A 15000-nucleotide genomic window follows, 5' to 3' on the forward strand; every position below is an offset into this window, starting at 1 on the left:
CACTCCATACACCCACACAGTCGGGGATGTGTATTCGTAATGTCATGAGCGTGTGGGTGCAAACACATGCACAAATTCGTGTGATGTGTGCGTGCGTGCAATTAGTTTATAAGGGAGAATGTGGCCATTTATACCTTTTTATTTTTTAAATAATTCAACAGTAATATAATGCAGAACAGTACAGGATATGCGACTCAACTCAAAGACCAGGGCATCATGTTTTTGTTATTGTATTTTAATTTGATATGAAAGCAGTGAAGCACAGAAAAGAGCTACAGTATATGAAGGGATATCACTTGCAGAGACCAACAAAATAGTTTGGATTGTAGTAATAGTGTTACACTTTATAAGTTGCTAGGATTTGTTTCAAAGCAATGGACGTAGGTTTGTTAGCAGCCATTCTCATCACTATTCCACCAACTATCTTGGAATGGGATGTCTGCAGACACATCAGTAGGCGTAGATCTCCCATCATCTGGCAACGAGAGGCTGCGGTGGGCGTGGCTCGTGCTGGGATTCTGTGCAAAAAGCAGTGGTGTAAAGTACATCTACTTATAATTACTGTACTTCAGTACAATCTTGAGGTATTTGTACTTTACTTGATTATTTCCAGTACTTTTACTTCTACATGTCTCCACTACAGCTCAGAGGCAAAATGTTTACTTTTACTCCACTACAGTTATTTTAAAACGTCAGTTAGCCTACTAGTTACTTTGTAGATTTAGAATATTACAAAACATACATTAAGTACTTCAACCCTATATACATTTCGACCATTTGAAAATAGCCGATCTACAAGCTCACAATGCGCCCCGATACGACGCATTGTGAGCTTGCAGATCTGCTATTTTCAAATGATTTTTACACTTTTGAAATTTTGAAATGAGACATTCTGCACAATGAGTACTTTTACTTTTGGTAGGCTACTTTAAGTGCATTTTTATGCCAATTATTTTAATTTATGCCAACTTTTGTGCTTTTACTCAAGTACATTTTGAATTCCGTCTTGTAACAGAGTATTTCTATATAGCAGTATTGTTCTATATAGCAGTATTGATACTTTTACTAAATATTTGGGTACTTTTTCCACCACTGGCAAAATGTAAAAGGAAAGTCGAGCATGTGCCACTCACTCACTAGGGATCTGCTCGCTGCTTTTCTTTCCTCTCCCCGGACCTCTGGATCAATAAGAGCAGTCAGAGTAATAGAATTAGGCTTTAATGGAAAGTACAAACTAGCTTTCTATTTACTAAATCCCTCCAGGGGGTTCTCGGAAGGTAAAAAGCAGACTGGTATGAGACTGTAGCACAGAACAACGTGTGTGTGTGTGTGTGTGTGTGTGTGTGTGTGTGTGTGTGTGTGTGTGTGTGTGTGTGTGTGTGTGTGTGTGTGTGTGTGTGTGTGTGTGTGTGTGTGTGTGTGTGTGTGTGTGTGTGTGTGTGTGTGTGTGTGTGTGTGTGTGTGTGTGTGTGTGTGTGTGTGTGTGTGTGTGTGTGAAGGAATCAAGTCAAATGGGTTTAGATTCCTTGGCTGATGTAGACACGCAAACAGATGGGATTCTTTCACCAGGTGGGAAGTGTGAACAGGGGGTTTGTGGGCATACAGAACTGTGCGTGCGTGTGTTTCTGTGTGTGTGCACGCGTGGCAAGCTAACAGCTGGAGGAGTTCAGTGAATCTCAAAGCCAAAGGGCTTCTCTGGTTTGGATATATTCCTGTTGTTTGTCATTGCCAAGGTTTTTTCGTGTTATCTGCAAGGACTGCTGGGGCTAAGCTCTGCCTTGCTGTATTGTTTACTATTAGGATACCGAAAAAAGCTGGAGTAAGAGCACTGTTGTTAATGCGGCATGGAAATCCACTTTACTGGGTCACAATAAAAAATGGCAAACAAGTGGAAGTATCCAACGTAAGCAGTACAGTACACCACCACACAACTAATGTACACTTACACACTTGTAGACTATTTAAACATTGTTTATTCATTGTGCACAGCCCTTGTCAAAGGTTAAGAACATTGCCCAGTGCCCACAGGTCAGCTGAGACCTTGAGGTTAAGAACATTGCCCAGTGCCCACAGGTCAGCTGAGACCTTGAGGTACATTGCCCAGTGCCCACAGGTCAGCTGAGACCTTGAGGTGTGGTTAAGAACATTGCCCAGTGCCCACAGGTCAGCTGAGACCTTGAGGTGTGGTTAAGAACATTGCCCAGTGCCCACAGGTCAGCTGAGACCTTGAGGTGTGAGCAATCAGATTCTGTAATTGGGAATACTGTATGGTTTCATGCACATTGTTTCTCGTCAAGTTATTAAACTCACAAGCTGGCAAAGTAAATACATCACAGCTGGACAAAGAGTCCATGAAGCAAGCAGGCAATGTTTAGATGTCTGTCCACACATGGTACAGTACATTATACCTCATCATAGCCTAATAAGATATTATCTGTATTTAAGGTATAAATATGAATTATGCATATATTTGTGCACAATATATTGTGTGTTCTCTGACAAGCATGTTAGTCCAGCCAATGTTTGTGTTTTTGAGGGGCGCTATAGCTCAGGGGTAGAGTGGCCGGATTCGATCGTGGGCTCCCCCAGAGTTAGTGTCGAAGTGTCCTTGAGCAAGACACTGAACCCCTAATTGCTCCCCATGAGCAGGTTGGTGTCTTGCATGCCGTCTGTGTGTGAATGGGTGAATGTAATGCACACTGTAAAGCGCCTTGGATAAATGCACCATTTACTATTTACTATTTATGTGTCTTTTACATACTTGAGCCGCCAGACTCGAGTCTCTTTGTTAGGATCTTGTTAAAAACAAGGTTCAACAGGGCATTATGTCGATGTAACTTTGTAACTGATTTTGTAACAATTTAGGCATTCAGTAAACACTCATATCCATGCAGAGTGATGAACTTTGACCTTGACAAAGTTCAAGATCAAAGTAAATGGCATGAACGCTAGACAGGCTAAATGGTCAAGTAAATAGAGTGCAGAGATTATTGCTAGAAATTAACTAGGATACCAGATAAAGATTTGTATCTTTATTTGTTGTTGGCAACAAACATTGCCAACATCTAAACCAGGGGTGCCCACACATTTATGACGTGAGATCTACTTTCAAAATGACCAGCTCAACAAGATCTACCCACTGAAAAAACAAGTGTACCATTGCTGAAAATAGTTTAAATATATAATGTACCTGGGGGGGCTTTGGAATAGGGAGAAATTATGACAGGCAGTTTCTGCTGTCAAAATATGTCCCCCCCCCGTATTTAACTTAAACGCCCAATGCATTCTCAATGGCAATAGCACAAACTTTGGCATGCTACTTGTCCTACATACTTACACCTAGAAACCCCATTCAAACCTATTTAGGTTCATCTTACGGTGGACATGTTTGCCTGAAAAGAAATCTTTGAAATGTTTCATAGTTTTAGAAATATAGTGCTTTCAAATTTGAGAAATTCACAATGGGGCTCAATGGCAGCTCTATGGTGCGTCAAAAAATTACTTTCACCTAGAAACTCTATTCACACATTTTATAATTCCGCTTACTGTGGAGACACATGCTGGAACTTTTTACTTTGAAATGATTTGTAGTTTCTGAGTTATTTAACTTAAACGCCCAATGCATTCTCAATGACAATAGCACAAACTTTGGCATGCTACTAGTCCTACATACTTTCACCTAGAAACCCCATTCAAACCTATTTAGGTTCATCTTACGGTGGACATGTTTGCCTGAAATGGAATCTTTGAAATGTTTCATAGTTTTATAAATATATAGTGCAAGGACACTTCAACACCAACTCTGGGGGAGCCCGGGTTCAAACTGGCAACCTTGCAGTTACCATACAGCCACTCTACCCCCTGAGCCACTGTTTTGGTTTGGTTTTACTATAGTTTATGACAGAATGGAGAGAGAAAGCTAAATTCATTGACAAAGTACATTTGGAATTTGTCACCCATCCTACACACCCTAAACGGTATGCCATCAAAATAACATACAAAACATATATGAATGTGACCAACTACACCATGTAGCCAACATATCTGCATAATATAAGTAGCATCTATGAAAGAAATGGGCTACAAGAGGAGTGCTGGGGGCTGAGGTAGTCGAAAGAGTTCGATGAACATTTTCATGACACAGTTCAGCATTATTTGGGTACTTTCATTTCCGGTTTTCCGGCACATTCAAAGGAGCTTGTTAGCAGTATAGCTCACAAAACAGGGCTTCAGGGTTAATGTGTTTCATGACATGTTGACATTCTGTTAACAACCACGTCCTTTAAAATGAGTTATCAACCTTTAGCAAAACTTATCAACTTTTAGCAAAACATATCCTTTTAGCAAAATTAGGGACGCATGCTGGGCATTCATGCGTCTCTACATTTTTTTAATGGTGGGAACGTCTGGCTTTGGCTTTCACTCGTGACATCATATGGCAGCCGGTTGTGCCCATATATGGAGAGCTCTATACCTTTCTGTAAGCTCTTGTCATGTATGGGCTATTCCCCTTTTGTGCCCATATAGAGAGCTGAGTGATTTGTTTGTGCCTAATAGTACAAGTCAAGAATAGTATAACATTTGAATTATAACCCATTTATTCTCACAAAATAATGTATTGGCAAAATATCAATATTTATTTACACAAAGCATACTTGGTCTCTGGATTTGCCACATTCAGCACTGGGCTTCACTGCTGAGGTAGGGTCACATGAATCACATGAGCATTCACACAGATTATAGATTTTATGTATTTTTTTCCCACATGAATGACATCACATGAATGACAATCACATTTCAATGAAATGTGATTGGACTTTCACAATAATGACTGACGTGCTCAAACAATGTCAAACTGTCACATTATAGCTGCTGAAATGCATGTTGGTCACATTTATTCATGTGGTGTCATAATTACTGTATATTTGGCGCACACTGACTATCATGAAAATTAAAACATGGCACGTCATGTGGAAAAAGGTTGCAGACCCCTACAGTCTAATTCCAGTCTGTTTCATTTAACTGCCCTGGTTGTTACATTAAACAGCACCTCTCTCTCTTCTCTCTCTCTCTCTCTCTCTCTCTCTCTCTCTCTCTCTCTCTCTCTCTCTCTCTATCAAAAGTGTTACTTGGCTTCTGCAGCATTTTAATCTGGAATATAATATAGGCTCTAATCAAAACTACCACTGGTTATAGGTCTACATGCAGAGTTTCACTTGATGTTGTCCAATAGGAATTTAGAATCAACAACTGGTGGTGTCTACCGTACTACTGACCGTATAACACTGAGGAGAAACGGTGAAATCAGCTGGGGCAGGGCAGGCACCAAGGTCACTGTGTGGCCAAGTAATTTTCCGAGGGGCACACGGCCATGACCGCCGTGAAATTGATGCCTTGTGAACAAGGCTGCTTTTAGTAAACGGAAAAAGAAAGAAAATGCCCTGCCACAAGCAAGAGGACATTTATTTTCATGCAAATAAATCTTACTGGAAAACAAATTAGTCAAAGTATATGCTTTGCAGGAATTGATACTGAATTTGATACTGCATGAACGGAAGTGGAAATAACAAACGGACGAAAACTTCCTCTTTAAACAATTTGCGAAGCAGAGACAGGTGTCCTATCTTGTGCCGCCCCTTACCCCTTATTCGTACCTAAACTTATTTGTTATTTTTCTACTATTTTGAAAAACACTTTAAAATAGTTCAACTAGCCGATCTACTTCGACACGTTGTGAGCTTGTAGATTGGCTATTCGCACTATTTGAAAAATAGTACAAAAAAGTGGCAAATAAGTTTAGGGATAAGGGGTACGGGGCAGTGCAGACTCTGTAGCATTCCAAGACTGAGGGACTAGCTGCCGTATAACCCCTATAGGTAAGATACGGCTGCCGTATAACCCCTATAGGTAAGATACCTGCCGTATCTGATCAGTGTTTGCAAGCTTATCGTCCTCATGTTCCTTTACTCCTACCACTGATGTACTTTAGACACCTGCTGTACTGCATACATACTGTACTAGTGCATACCTCTCCTAACATGCCTTCCCCATTTTTTGTTCTACTATCATTCAATCCCCCTACCCCCCCCAACCCTGTCTGTCTGTCTCTCTCTCTCTCTCTCTCTCTCTCTCTCTCTCTCTCTCTCAGTGCCAATCACTTTATCCACTCACGACTGGGTCCCTGTGGGGCCGTGTCTCACACAGCACTGGTCCTTGACACAAGCCTGGGCATGACTAGTGATGTGGCACACACACACACACACACACACACACACACACACACACACACACACACACACACTGGTGAACAGATGTCCAGTCAACGGGGACCCTGAATGTTTCATAAGAACATGAAGGGGCAAGGTTTAAGTTTCAGTTTAAGAGGGTGTGTGTGTGTGTGTGTGTGTGTGTGTGTGTGTGGTTGAGACAGGTGGCATCATGTATCATAGGAGATGTCTATTGTCTACAAGGCAGTCTGTCTGCAGGCTTTAACTCTTGAATCTAATGATGAGGCCTTTGGGTCTACGTCTCTCGGCACCACACACAAGCTTGTCAACAGCACTGATTCACATAGTGGGTCAGGAGGACCCATTTGTGGGTCACAGACCAATTTTTGTGGTTCACGACTCGAGTAAAAATCATATTGTCTTTTACTAAATGTGGCCTGTGCCGTTGTCCAGTGGCCCAGGCACCTATATAGGCACATAAGCGGCCTGGCAGTGCATCGTGGGTCTGAGCCCCGATCTCGATGATCTTTGCTGAATGTCTCTCCATGTCTCTCTCCCCGTCTATCTACACTATATCTACACTGTAATCTATAAATAAAGGCAGACAAGCCCCAGAAGATACAGATACAGTAAGTCGTCGATGTCAACAGTAGAACCTGATATGGATCCAATGGTTATCATTTAGTCACAAGCTCTTTGTTAATACTTTTCATTGGTTAGATTAAATATTTATAAACCCCACAGACAGACTGAACCACTATCAACCGATAGCCTCCCTATTTTGGGCATGTCATTATATAAGACAAAATCAACAAATAAATAATTAAAAATAGGAAATATCTACAAGACGGACGTATAATATATAGGGCATTAAACACATGAAAAGATGATATATGGAGATACAAGAGCCTTTTCTCGACAGTGGTGATATGATATCTAGGTAATGTTACCATATTTTAACCCCCACCACACATGGATAGGCACTTTCATCCAGATTGGGGGACAGTAGGCCTACTTTTAGTTGGTTCTTAGCACAGCTAGAGACTCCTCCGTCACTCAGAAAGATAAAGAATGATTGTGATTCAATCTAGCCATTTCCAACCGCTTGCCTCTGATTTGATCCGTGTTCCACAAAACACCTGGTGTTCGCCCTTATCTTACCCATGGGAGCACGAGTGCCTGTGGGCAAGGCTCAACCACCACCCACCATCATCTCTGAATGGAGACTATAACCCCTGGATGTGAGATATCTCTACCCAACAGCCCTGAGGGTGCTGGGCCGGCATCTCTGTCCATGGCCAGCTCTCTCCAGGGCACATTGTCTCCATGGTGGTGGACAGGAACTTTACCTCTGCACCACCCACCGGTAGTAGCCCCTCCTATATACAGGTTTAATGTTTGTCTTTGTTTTGTAAACGCCATTGACATTGAAGGGAAAATTCACGTCATAATGTGCCTCATTACGTCATATTGTCTCTTTATTGTTAATGACGTTTAATGTTTGTGTTGGCACAGTTTGTTTTATATCACCTTTAATATATTAGCGCCCCTCACTTCACACGGGTGTGATTTTTATATGAAATAGTCATATACGCGGTAAGTCTGGGATTTCGAATCCACCGCGGTGCATCCGGCGTTGTCAATTGTCTATAGTAGACTATACAAACCCAATTGGCCCATGTTCGGGGGAGGGAAGCTGGACGGGGATCTCACACAAATTTGACTTGTTAAGAGGTCAAGATTCAATTTATCCCCTGAGCAAGCAGGCAAGCTCTATTGGCTCAATTTGGTCAAAATGTCAGCAAACCGGGTTCAAATCCGGGCTAGAAGAGGAAAGTTACATAATGCAGCTTTAAGACAAATTAAACCCTCCTCTTGTATGTGTCGTTTAATTTTATTTCAGATATTCAAAAGGTATTCAACAACAACATCTCTGGTCTGTTTGCTGTGGCCCATATTGAATTCCTGAATTCAGCCAGCGGAACCCAAGCCAAGGTGATGTTGAGGTGAGTCAGACACACTTCACCAGATCCAAAAACTGACTGATGAGGCGTTGTTCTCTCTCTAATATGATTAGAAGACAAGATGCTTTGAACAGATGTGTTGCGATGCCAAAATATGTTTTTTTTTTAACTTGACTTGAAGATGAAACAAGCTCGAAATCTCAAAGCATTGTGAGCTTGTTTTGGCAATTGGCAATAGGGGAGTATATATTGTACAGTCAGGTTGCTCATCCATGTGATAGCTGTGTCTAGGTGCATGAGACATGTACTGTATGCTGATGCTGTATATGTAAATGACGATACATTGTAAAGAAATGTTTTGGTGATAAGGAATGTGAAGCAATTCATTGAGACACACACACACACACACACACACACACACACACACACACACACACACACACACACACACACACACACACACACACACACACACACACCTTGTTTCACATTGCCTTGCCCTGCGGATTGAAACGATACCGTTAAACTTAACCTTGTGGTATATTCAGTTAGTCTTTAGTCAATCATTCAAAGGGCCTATTTGGAGGTATAATTGCCGTACAACAAGCAGCCATTGTTATTGAGTTCATAAGGTAAGTGACGTCCTCATATATTGTTAACGACGTAATTTGAAATGTATACTTCCCCTAACGAGTTTTTTGCCGACACTGTAAGCTTCATTCATTCTCCGTTTCACTGTCCCGTGGAAATGGAACACTTGAATAGCCTGTTCTATTTCATTATACGACTAATAGTCTACATAGTTTCTGTATAGTGCCTCTTTGTTGTGTCTACTAATTGCCTGGCCTGCCTTATACTCTCTCGGAAGTGCCAAAACAGACACATAGTGCACCATCAGCAAATATCCCCCCTCAGTCTCAACTGTGCTCACAAACCTCAATTATTCACAACTTATGAATAACGCACTTTACCCCGAGCTGTATAAGTTGGGATATTTTTGTACACGGCACCTTGAATTAGTCATGGCTTCTTCACAATGGCAAAACATACAATTTTCATACGTACTGGACACTTATTTACCAGGAAAAGCGCCACAATAAGCATTTTTTACGTCAGTATAAAGTGCACACCCGGCGTGACGCTGAACTGCCAAGCCTTGTGCTTATGTTTTTCAAACTAGGCCGCTCTCCTCTGTGTGACTGGGATGGCATGTAGAAGAATGGCAGTCATATTTAATTGATTGGAAACCTCTGCAGGCCCACCAAAGTGCAGTGTGTGTCAGCATTATTTCTAATGGCAAAATCACAATGTGATTCTTTTTTTTTCTCCTATCAAGCTGCTGACTCTTATAAAGCTCACAGAGTGTTATCCATAATTAAATATATGGGGGTATTGCTAGACCATTCTGTTATCCTGCAAATACCACATTGAGTTGTTTGACAAAAGACAAAGCAAAGAATAGATTTGCTCTTCCACGTTATGTCTTTTGGGAAAGAAATTCTTCTTTCTATTTGTATTTGTTTTTCTTTTACAACTCGTGATTGAGAGCATTCTACAGGGCAGCAGTGTTTCTCAAATGCGGGTACCTGTACCCTAGGGGCACGTGGAAGGTACTGCAGGGTGTGAGAAAGTGGAAAATGGCAGAATACATTTTATTATGTTTAATAATATAACATTGATAACCTTTGTGAACGTGCTCATCTGTACAGTGTTAAACCAAAATGAAGTAAAATCGGACTGCTGTAGCACAACTGTTATTGAATAGAAAACAATACATATTGAGCGCGGCCTACTCTGGGACGATGCAAGTCAGGAACAATGCAAACTGTACACTGTACATTTTAGCCCATATATATGTGTTTCTTGTTTATCTGTTCGTGTCGTGTTGCAAATTGTGCTACTGTAATGGAAGAAATCTTTCACACCAGTCTGGAAAGCCAGTATATAATAGAGATATTTTCAGTACTGATCCACTTTAGGTATACAGTATAAGGCCTGGATCCTATACGGTATGTGTTAGTGAGTCCCACTGGGTCTGTCCCAATGGGGGATTGGTGACAACATAATCTCAAGGGCGTTTTGACTGACCATACCATGCATGGGGACCATATAATTGCATTATAGGCTCAGTGTTTCTGCATGTGTATTAGTCTGTTTTTGAGGGGCACTGTCCCCTCCAATGCCTGGCTTTTCATTGTGACGTCATGTGACAGCCACGTCTATGGACTTTTTATGTTTCTTATTCATGCACGCCGTGACGTCATGTGGCATCCGAGTCTATGGCCCCAAAAGCAGCCTCACTGCTGAGTGAGGCTGTGATTTTTGAGTGGTGCAAACTACTCCAACAACCAGCTTTGTTTGTATCCGTGTTTGTGTGTACCTGTACGTGGGCCCCAAAAGAATGAGCATGGTTACTATGGTCACTGACATTACGTCAGACCACAGCTGATCAGGCTATATAAGACCTTGCACCACTCAGTTCACACGGGTGTGATTTTTTTCCTTCCACTTACTTAAAAGTATGACAGGGAAAGAGAGCCCATATTCAAAATAGCACAAACCTATATTTCCCTGCTTAGCCAAACGATCTAGCATTTAACAGCATAATAGTGCAGTGAGTGCTTTGAAGATACTTCTGAATGACGTCACTTGTGACATTGTGCGGTTGCATCCACTCATGTCTAAACAACGTATTGGGTCGACCTACATTCGTGGATCAATTCATTGTCACCAAACATCACAGTGGCTCTGTCCAAAGTGCTGAACTTTTCAATACTGTTGTGGGCTTGATTTACAGCACTTGTGTGACCCGGTTGAGGATAGTCAGGGTACATAATAGTCTTCGGTGTTCAGTTCATTTATCCATTTAGCTCCGAGCGTGTACAAATGTAACCAAATGGGGATTATGGGGTCCATTTGGTTAAATGTGTACACTCTCAGAGTTAAAGTGAGTGTGCGCGCGTGCGTTGGCGCCCTTCTTTCAAGTCAATGTCATTTTGTGCGAGCGTGGCAGCGTGCGACCATGTGCCTGTATAGCTATACAGATTATGTGTTGCCACCATCATTCTCACTGCTTTGGGTCTAACAAACAAACACCCCCCGTTTGGATGACAGTTGGTCATGCATTTCTCTCTCTTCCATCCATGCTGCGCTTGTGACTGCGCACGTGTGTGTCTGTGCGCGTGTGTGCGCGTCCTTATGCTGCACTGTCCCATGCTGTTTCAGCCCTCTGTGCTGCTGTGTGTGTGTGTGTGTGTGTGTGCAGTGCGCACTCACTGGCCTGTTATAAACCGGCATCGTATCGTCCATGAAAGATCGAATCCCCTTCCCTTTTAAATCGTTCTCTGGCTGCAGCCATTCCGTTTTGATTCGATCTGACGCGTCACGCAGTTTATATAGGAAATAGGCCTACACAGAGAATCGCTGGCCCGCCGAACGAATTAGTCCACGTGCTCACACCAGCGAACTCCTGTTGGTCTGCGCTCCACGCATCAACACGATTCCGCTGAGTGGCACAGGTGAGCCTCTATAGCCCCCCCCCCTCTCTCTCTCCCCTATCTCTCTCTCTCCCCCCTCTCTCTCCCTCTCCCCCCCTCTCTGTCTCTCTGCGCGCGCGCTCCTCTCCTGTTCGTCTCGCTTTTCGCTCCCGTGCCACAGAACTCTATAGAGCTCCGACCGCAAGAAGATACCGGCTTGACGCGCCGCACACTCCAGCCTGGGACGCTGCTGTATTGCAATAGAAAAGGCTCCAGTGATTTGTGCTCCCCCCAAAAAAGCCTCGTCTTTGAAGTGGAGCAGATTTTTATCAGAATTTATTTTAGCTGGGCGCTCATTTGTCCAACCAGTGCTCGGGTATATCCTCCTCTGTCTGGATTATTTGGCTCTGGAATGGTTGGCTTGACGCGCTTCCATTCTGTTTTCCGTTGAGAAGACAACTGGGTGCATTGTGAAGTGAAACCTAAATATGATTTACCTTTCATAGACGTGTTATTATCGGCCTGGATGCGACTAACTCTTTCCGTTGCTTTGGAAGACAGGCGCGCCGTTTGGATACAATATTTGGGAATTCTATAAGTTGCGCTCCGCATTTTGCGAGTGAATGTATTCACCCTGGAAATTGATTTAAGTGGGCACAGACGTGTGGCTGAGAACATATACAGTACGTACGCCAGGACAGACAACCAATTTGCAGGCTTTCAATGACGGTGACGGAGGTATTTCCAAATCCATTTGCGCATGCAACCTAAAAGTGGAATTCAAACTGGAAAATGCATATATAGCGTTTGACATTTTCTGTGTCACTCCTGTGTTGTTTTCGGGGGGCCTGTGCGCTACACTACGTGAAACTTCTAAGTAAAAACACACTGGAAATTGCAGTTTGAGAGCCATCATCAGCGGCACACAAATATCACTCTGTCGAAATGTGCACAGCAGCGAGACGCAGGATCTCCCAGCAGGGAACCGGCCATCGCGCCGCATAAACGGAGCAAAACCCAAATATTTGTCTGTTTATTTTTTTTATTTTTTCCCCTTTTTTTATCCCCGAAATGCCTTCGGACGAACTGACTCGATTTGCGAACAGTGGATATTGATTTTTCAAGCTTGTAGGTTTTTTTCCTGTGAGGCGAACCTCGCCTGTTTTGTTCGGTTAATCCTGGACACACCTTTTTGATGACAGTCAAGGTAAGTTTAATCATTTAAGGCCAGGTAGCCTACTTATATAGGCTGTATCGCATGCTGGGATACACAATTAGAGAGAGAGAGAGATCAGGTGTTGCTTGTATGTATGTGGCCTGCAGTCCATTTGAGTTGTGCCCAATGCCCATGTTTGCCTCCTTTACCTGACAAATGGATTGCAAAGGGAATTTAAAGTGCAAGTAATTAAAATAATAAAATGCAAATCCCTGTCAAATAAGTGAAAAGTAGTAGAGAACGTAACCTTTAAAGAAAAATAATTGCTGATGTTGAGCTTACAGCATCATTTGTGGCTTCAATTGTTATTCATAAAGCGCACATTATGATAGGCCTATAGGCTATTTTTCGTATTTTTAAGTCGTGTCTTTTATCTTTAGAAGTTGCATAAGGCATTGTTGCATATATTCATCATGATTTGCATCAATACCGTATCTAGGCCTGGCCTATGTGATATTTCTTCAAGGAATCATTCAATAATTGATTTGTTTAAAGTCCCCTTCCCTGTTCCACTTTGGAACTGGGGAATACACAGTGTTATCCATGGCTTAACACTGTCCATGGTCCTGAACTGTCCCTGTTATGGACGCAAGAACACTTGACTTATAGGTCCATCCTGTATAGTCACACACACACAGTCACACACACACACACACACACACACACACACACACACACACACACACACACACACACACACACACACACACACACACACACACACACACACACACACACACACACACACACAGAGAGAGAGAGAGATCTATTCTCAGCTGTGACGTGCACGAACCAAGTTAACCAACACCTCCAAATTGTTTTATTTAGAGAAAATGTTCCTCATTCACTGCTGGTCATCTCCTTTCCATTAGTCTCCTTACAGACTAATGGTGCCCTACAACTGACACACCACATCCAACTAAATGCCTGATCCAACTCCAACCATTCTCAGTCTGTCTCTTGATTTAGCTCAAATTACCTCTGAGGCAAAGGCTTTGCTTTTGACTTTTGAGGGGCTCTAGCCCCTCCTATGTCCAGCTTTGTGTGTTTGTGTGTACCACATTTGTGATGATTTGATTGGTCAGTCTTGTGTGTTTGTATGTACCATGTTGTACACACAAACACACAAGACTGGCCCGGAATATGATGACTAGCAGAATGTGATGATGTATGACGATAAGAGCGACCCTCACTTCACACAAGTGTGATTTTTGAGGGGCCCCTCCTATGTCCAGGGTTTGTGTAAACACAAACATTGTCCTAACACAAACATTGAATGCCATTGACAATGAATGGCCAGCTTTGAGTGTTTGTGTTAATTAAGACAAACATTGCGTAAACACAAACATTGAAGACAAAAGTGACAAAATTGTGATTGGCCGGAATGAGATGATGTATGATGATAAGAGCGCCCCTCACTTTACACAGATGTGATTTGATTAAAAATGTCATGGCTTTGATGAAGATTTTGTCAAATATTAATAGCAAATGTGAGGTGGGATCATTGACATAAAGTGACATGAATTGGTAAGTTTAAGTTTAAGTCCTCGATCTTGCCCAAAGTATTACCTCTCAGACTGACTGGTCTGGAAGGCCCAACGTCACGTGGTTGATGCAGGGAGTTGCCATGTTTTATGGTCCTGCCATTTCGCATTTAAAGACTGTTATCTTGCAATCTCTATTTTCTGTCACATTTCTAATGAATCAGTGAATCACTCTATGGTCACCAGACTATTTGTAACGTGTATTGTGTAGGCAATGTGACATTGAGCCTCGCACCGGCACTCTTAACCGTTGGATTATACTTGTAATGTTGTTGACCTTAGATCTTGAGCACTATAGGACCCAAGTTACTGTAGCGCATCAGCAAAATGATCTGTATACTTTAATGTAAATGTGATGGCTGGCAGCATATTAGCTTACTTGGAGCTGTCCAGGGTGTTCAAATGTGCTGATGTGTGTGTTTTTTTTACCCATTTCTATTACTTAATATGTCACAACTTGTGTGCATGTGTGTGCATGCATTCACGCGTGCACGCGCAGTCGCGCACACATAATACATAGTAAAATCCCCAGTGTTCATTGAGTGGCGCTAGCCAATGCATGGCTTTTGAAGA

At 42.3% G+C, this 15000-nt stretch overlaps 2 protein-coding genes across 2 annotated transcripts in view; both read left to right on the forward strand.

Annotated features, from left to right (window-relative positions):
* lgals2a (lectin, galactoside-binding, soluble, 2a) overlaps positions 1-15000 on the forward strand; it is a 77549-nt gene that overhangs the window by 26632 nt on the left and 35917 nt on the right. The window lies entirely within an intron of this gene.
* The window catches only part of LOC306936104 (voltage-dependent T-type calcium channel subunit alpha-1I-like), a 363333-nt gene that overhangs the window by 16995 nt on the left and 331338 nt on the right, over positions 1-15000 (forward strand). The window contains exon 4 of the mRNA XM_079519541.1: positions 8131-8233. The gene's annotated coding sequence lies outside the window, so the exon portion shown is untranslated. The remainder of the gene's footprint in view (positions 1-8130; positions 8234-15000) is intronic.

The sequence above is a fragment of the Electrona antarctica genome (assembly GCF_951216825.1).
Source record: "Electrona antarctica genome assembly, chromosome: 14".
NCBI lineage: Eukaryota > Metazoa > Chordata > Actinopteri > Myctophiformes > Myctophidae > Electrona > Electrona antarctica.